Source organism: Rhinopithecus bieti, unplaced genomic scaffold (assembly GCF_001698545.2).
Source record: "Rhinopithecus bieti isolate Rb0 unplaced genomic scaffold, ASM169854v2 scaffold_23283, whole genome shotgun sequence".
Taxonomy (NCBI): Eukaryota; Metazoa; Chordata; class Mammalia; order Primates; family Cercopithecidae; genus Rhinopithecus; species Rhinopithecus bieti.
The window spans coordinates 876,998-883,800 of NW_016810852.1; positions in this window are offsets into that span (position 1 = coordinate 876,998).

Sequence of the window (6,803 nt, forward strand, 5' to 3'; positions counted from 1 at the left end):
GGAGAATGGCTCCCATGCCAGAGGGTACCTGGGTATACGTTACGTGGTGTGTGAGGGTGCTCATCACAGCAGGCTTGGCTAGGGCTTGGCATTGCTCCATAAACTTGGGTGTACCCTGCTGCTGTGCTTAGGACAGCCCAGGGTGACAGTACTGGTCCAGGAAGGAAGGCATTTCCTCCTTCCTCTAAACCAAGGACCCAACCAAGGAAAATGTCTTGGTTGAATTCACTGTGGCTTTGTGACAGGGACACAGCTCAGATGATAGGTAGGTGACCTGTCTTAGCTCAGCTCAAACTGCTATAACAAAATACCATAAACCAGATGGCTTAAACATTTATTTCTCACAGTTCCAGAGGCTGGGAAGTCCACTCTCAGGGTTCAGCAGGGTTGGGTTCTTGGTAAGGGTCTCTCCCTGGTCTACAGACAGCAATGTTGTGTCCTCACAAGGTGGAAAGAGCTAGCTAGCTTGCTGGTCATTTATAAAGGCATTAATCCCATTCAGGAGCATTCAGGAGGGCTACACCCTCATGACTTAATTACATCCTAAAAGCTCCACCTCACAATACCATCACATTCTGATTAGGGTTTCAACATGCAAATTTGGGGGGGCATACACATTCAGTCCACTGCATGACCCTAACAGAAGGCATCCTTTTCAGGGTCCACCCTGACCCAGGGTTGCTCCGGGATTGCCTCAGCACCCTGACCTGTCCTCTGAGCATCTGTCCCAAGACTACGTCTCTCTTTTCACTCCTCTGTTCCTGTTGCCTAATCCAGGGAGCTCAGTGTCCCCATGGCTCTTTCATCTTCCACCACCACCTCCATCTTCCCATTCCCTTTCATCTTCCTTTTCCCACCTACCCTCTCCACTCCTAGGATCCTGTGAGGCCACCTTCTCCTAACCACCTCTCTCACCTCTCTCCCCTCCTACAACACCGCCGCTACCTCTGATCTCACAGCTTAGACAGCAGTGGGCAGAATTTTAGGTTCTGGTGTTTCCTATTTCAGTTTTATTAACAAAAAAAGTGAAAGGGCTACTCACAACTCCAGTAAATTTGAAAAACTTTTGTTATGTAAACTTTAAAACATTTACAAAAGAATTGTGATGGCATAATGTACTCCCATGTACCCATCACCTAGCTTTGAAAATTATCAACATTCTACCATTATTGTATGATCAGTAAGTAATCTCCAATCCATGTCCCATAGTGGTGATGTTGTTATAAGAGTTCTTTTGTTAAGGTAAATTTTACATACTTTGAAATGCATAAATCTCAGCCATATACATTAGAGAAATGGATGAACCCATGGAACCACATCTTCCTTATAATATAGACCATTTTATTGTCTCAGAAAGTTCCATCATATCCTACCTAATTGCCTCCTCTCTATAGGTTACCTGTATTCTTTCTCACCTGAAATTAGTTTTGTCTGTTTTAGAAACAGATATGAAGGGAATCATATAGTATGTCGTCTTTGAGGTCTGGCTTCGTTCACTCAGCATAGTATCTGTGATGTTCACCCATGTCATTGTGTAAGTAGTTCATTCCTTTTTATTGCTGAGTACTATTCCATTGTGTGAATACTCCACATTATGTCTATCCATTCTCCAGTTGCTGGCTTTTTTGTTGTTTCCAGCTTTTGGCTGTTAGTAAATAAAGCTGCTATGATTCTTGTGTGTAAGTCTTTTTGTGAACATACATTTTCTTTCTTCTTGTAGACATATGTAGGAATAGAATAGCTAGCTGTAATAGCATGTGTATATTTAACTGTCTTTTTTCCAGAGTGGTTGTACTATTCATGTTCTATCCCAAGAAAATATAAGCATCTGTTTTTCCATACCTTTTCTGACATTTGGTATTTTTGTTCTTGTTAATTTCATTCTAGTGGGGATGTCAGTGATATATCATGCTTAAATTAGTGTTTCCCTGAATAATAATTGTGCTGAGAGGCTGAGACCTTTTTTTTTTTTTTGGTGATGGGGTCTAGCTGTGTTGCCCAGGCTGGTCTCAAACTCCTGGCCTCAAGCATCCCTTCCACCTCAGCCTCTCAAGTTGCTGGGATTACAGGCGTAAGCCATCAGGTCCAGCCTAATGTTGAGCACTTCTAAGTGTGCTTTTTGGCCTTTGGTATTTTTTTCCTTGAGAAGTGTCTTTGCCTAGTTTTTATTTCTTTGTCTTTTTAGGACTGAAGTTCCAACAATTCTTCCTATATTCTGAGTACAAGACCTTTCTCAAATCTGTATTTTAAGAACATTTTCTCACCCTCTATGCCTTGCCCTATTCATTTTCTTACTGGTGTCTTTTGATGAACTAATATTTTAAATTTTGATAAAGAGCAACTTATCTTTTTTTGTTTGTTTGTTTACTGCTTTCTCATCCTAAGAAATGTTTTTCTACCCCAAGTTCATGACACGATTCTGCTTTCTTGTAAAACCTATATTATTCATTATTTAGTTCTTATATCAACTTTGAATTAGTTTTTGTTTATTGAGTGAAGTAGGGGTCAAGATTGAGTTCTTTCCTAATGGATATTCAAGCGGGTCTAGCAATATCTGTTGCAAAATCTGATCTTTGACCATTAACTGCTTTCATTTAGAGTAGAAAGGTCAATTGACCATGTATGTATGGGTCTGTTTCTGGACTGTATTCTATTAGGCCTTTTGTAATTTAATATAAATTTTAGAATAAGTTTGTCAATTTCTATGGAATTATGATTGTGTTTGAGTTGAATTCTGTATATTATTTTGAGAAAAATTTTTATTTAACAATAGTTTTCCATGTTCTTTTTTTGTTGCAGAAATACACAAATATGCATTGATTTTTGTACATTGAATCTAAAGCTTTGCTGATTGCATTTTTTAGATCTAATAGTTTTAAAAATTAGATTCCTTAGGGTATTTTTTATATAGAAATTTGTCATCTATGGATAGGGTAAGTTTTACTTATTTTCCAATCTTCATGCCTGTTTTGAAGATTGCTAGAAGTTGCTAGCTTAAAGATGTTCATAGATGTCCTTTAAATATGTGAGGTAAATTCCCCTTTATTCTAAGTTAGTTAAATGTCTTTGTTATTGTTGTAGGGCTTTTGTTGTTGTTGTTGTTTCCTTTTCTTCTTCTTTTTCTTTTTTTATGCAGAAGAGGTTTCACTATGCTGCCCAGGCTAGTCCCAAACTTCTTGCTCCAGTGATCCTCCTACCTTGGCCTCCCAAAGTTCTGGGATACAGGCATGAGCCACGATGCCCAACCTTGTTTATTTTTAAAATCATGAATGGCTGATGAATTTTTTCCAGTGATTTTTCTGAGTCTATTGAGATGACTATGTATATTTTTTACTTTATTTTGTTAATATGGTCAATTTAAATGTTTGATTTTTAAATGTTAGCTTGCATTCCTGTTTGTAATTGCCACTTGGTCATGATCTTATCCTTGTCATACATTGATGGATCAACTTGCTAATAGTTTGTTAAGAATTTTCATGAACATAATCATGAGGGGTATTGATCTTTATTTTCTTGTAATAAATAAAATTTCATAGACGTCCTTGCCAAGTTTGGTATCAGGGTTATATTGGCTTTATACAATAATTTGGGAAATGTTCTTTTTTCTTCTGCTTTCTGAAAAAGTTGGTGTAAGGTTGATATTGTTTCTTCCTTAAATTTAATAGAATTCGCTAGTAAAACCATCTGAGCTTGAAATTTGCTTTGTGAAAGCTTTTGATTATAAATTCAATTTCTTTGATAGATAAAGGGCCTTTCAGATTTCCTATTTGACCTTGTACCAATTTTTGGTTTTTACTACCTACTGCTTATTGGAGAAGGCCTTTAACTTCTGCTACAAACTCAGAAATCTCAGCCATTGTAGTGCCCCCTTCACAGGTAATCTCCTTCACTGTCTGCATGATTTGGTCACTCTACAATGCTTTCAGGTAATTGTTGTCTTATAAATAATTTGTCCTGATTTAGTAATTGTTATCTTCAGGAAGGTTAGGTGGATCAAGCTATTCCATCATTGCCAGAAGCTGGAACTCTACTGAATCTTTTAACAGAAATGGAAACCCCCTCTTCTTGGCCAGCACTGCTACTCCCCTAAAATGAGTAGCAGTGAACAGAGCAAGGCATGTCATTCTCACATGTAATCAGATTTTTCAAGTTATTTCACTGAGGGTGTCAGATTTCACCCTGTCCTGTGAAAGTCACATGCAATGGCTTTCAGCTACATCCACATCATGGGTGAAGTCTATGACCAAGATTTTAACAGATTTCTGTAGTCTAAAGCTCTCTTCGTCACTTCTGGTCTGGTGTTATATTGCCACTGCTTTACTGCTTTGAATATCTCACACATTTCCCATCTCCCTAGGTCGACATTTCCCCAACGCAGAATGTAGCCCCTTCTTGAATTCTCCACAACCCATTCTAGAAGCTTAGTTTGTGGTCGACTTTTGTCAAGAGAAGCAGCAGGGTGTACTCAAGCTGGGAGTCTCAGTCATACCTTTCTTGAGTCATACCAAGGCCACAGAGAGATCCTTTCCAGGAACTCTTCTCCTGCAGCTCCTGTTGCAAGCCTTCTCCTGTCTCAGGCTCCCCAAGCTCCCCTGCCACAGCTCTGCATCTTCACGCTGCTCCAGTGCCAGCCATTGCCAACTCTGAAAATCACTTTTATTTTCTTGGTAGAGCTTTTAGCACTTACTGCATCTTTGCCCTAGCATGTACCAGCTTTTCAGGATGGCCTGATCTTCAAAATCAAACACGTTAACACTCTCTAAATAATCACAATTACAGGTGTCCCCCTAGGGGGACGAAAATACAAAATACAGTACAAAATAGGATTCTCTTTTGTCCTTTTTCCCCAGATTCCAACCTGTAATCTGGCTGATTCCAGTTCAGTGTTACATTCCAACACCAATTCATCAACACCAGTTAGGTGTTCTACAGTTCAATTCAATTCTGACACTAACTACCTGAAGTTAACACAGACCTCATGGGTTAAGGGGCTCAGCCCCATAAGGCTATTCCCACTTCCAATGCCAGTCAAAAGTCCTGGTTTTGCCTTTGCCACCCACAATTTTGTCTTACTTGGTTACGAATCTGGGGCTTCCCATAATCCCCTTAAGATTCAATAGTTTGCTAGGATAATTCAGAGCTCTCTGAAGCCACCACACTTATGATGGTTACAGTTTTATCATAAAGAATACAACTCGAACAGCCAAATGAAAGAGAAAGGCAAGGTCAGGAGGACCTTCTGTCTCTGCAGAGTTGAAGTGTACCATCCTCCTGGTACACAGTGTTGGTGCTGAGATAGTAGACAGGAGCTGAGATATTTTTCAAGAAAAAAGAACGCTGAGTGGTAAAATAGGATTAACTGGAAATGATTATCATTTTTGGCCCTAGATCCCTTTTCAAATTCAATGAATACTATGGACTCTTTGCCCAGAAATGCATACCCTTGCACATCTTTGGCACTAGGGTTAGATCCCTTGACTTAAAGCTCTTCCCTGAGGCATATGTATCATAATATTCAGCTCTTGGAGAAGCAAAGACTAAATGTTACATGGGAATTACAGGATTCATTGTGTCCCTCATCCTTGAAGCTAGTCTATCCTATTCAGGCAATTTATACCTGCTGCTAGGCAGGTGAGCATAATTTCCCATTGTCAATCCTTTTGGCAGCACTTTTGCTTGTTTCTGACTGGGTTTGTTTGGTCCTGTCTTTTCTAGGTTCTGGCCTTCTGGCTTTGCATCACTTACTTTAATTCCTGGTCTGACTCTTGCACTGGACATTAGGACCTATTCTCCCAAGTATTTGAAAGTTGGCTTTCCTCAGTGGATTTTGGCTTGGGTGACCCTTTAGTTTTCACCACCCTGAATTGTCCCTGGTAGGTGTCCGACGGCACACCCAAAGGTGAAGCTCCCTGCTATCAGCAACAGTGAGACGTCATTACCATCTTTAGACATGAATTGTCAAGGGGTGGGAACTGTTCCTAAAGCTGATGAGAGGCCTCAGGCAGAAGCTGTGGCCCTGTGTAGAGGAAAGCAACCACTACCCAAGTCAAACCTGATGTGGAGGGGTGAAGGGAATAAATGCCTCACACCTCTCGGAGCTCCTGTCAGTAGGAGGATTGACTGAACTCAACTGGAAGGCAGAGAGTGGGCAAGTGCCGATTATGCCATGCAAAGAGCAGTCTTCTGGGGGTACATGGCAGGGCAGAGAAGGGTGGAAAATGGATCCAGAAGGCTGTCTGGAAAAATCCCAATTCCAAGTCATCTACCCTGACTCTCATGCTTGGCCACCATCATGGCCAGTGTAGCAGCAGGTCCCTTTTTGGGGGAATTTGAGGAGAAACTAGATATTAGATACTGTGGGAGGTTAGTGTGGGGCACAGTGGGGCAATACCTGATGCCTCCATGGAAGTTCTTAGTGGAATTTGGCATTACCCCCTATACTAAGGGATATTCTCCAGGAAAAAAAAAATGTTAATATTTGGTGTGCTCTCAGAAGGTAATAGGGCATTTGCAGGGAAGTATACCATGGTATTAGGTTTCTTGAATGACCCATGAGACAAGTAAAGATAGCTTTAGGACTGTTCAGGAAGTGAGGGTTGCAGCTGCAGATGAGCACCCTAGAGCCCAGGAGGTGAAAGGCCTGGGACCTGAGAGGGGAAAGGTCAGGAGGCTGGACCAATGCAGTGTCCCTGGAGAGTCCAGGACTCACACTGTATAGTTTCCCAGAGTTTTGATGGTAATTGTGCGATTGTAAGTTTTTTGGTCCTAGGCTGCTCTCTGACTGGGTTTTCTTTTTCTTTTCG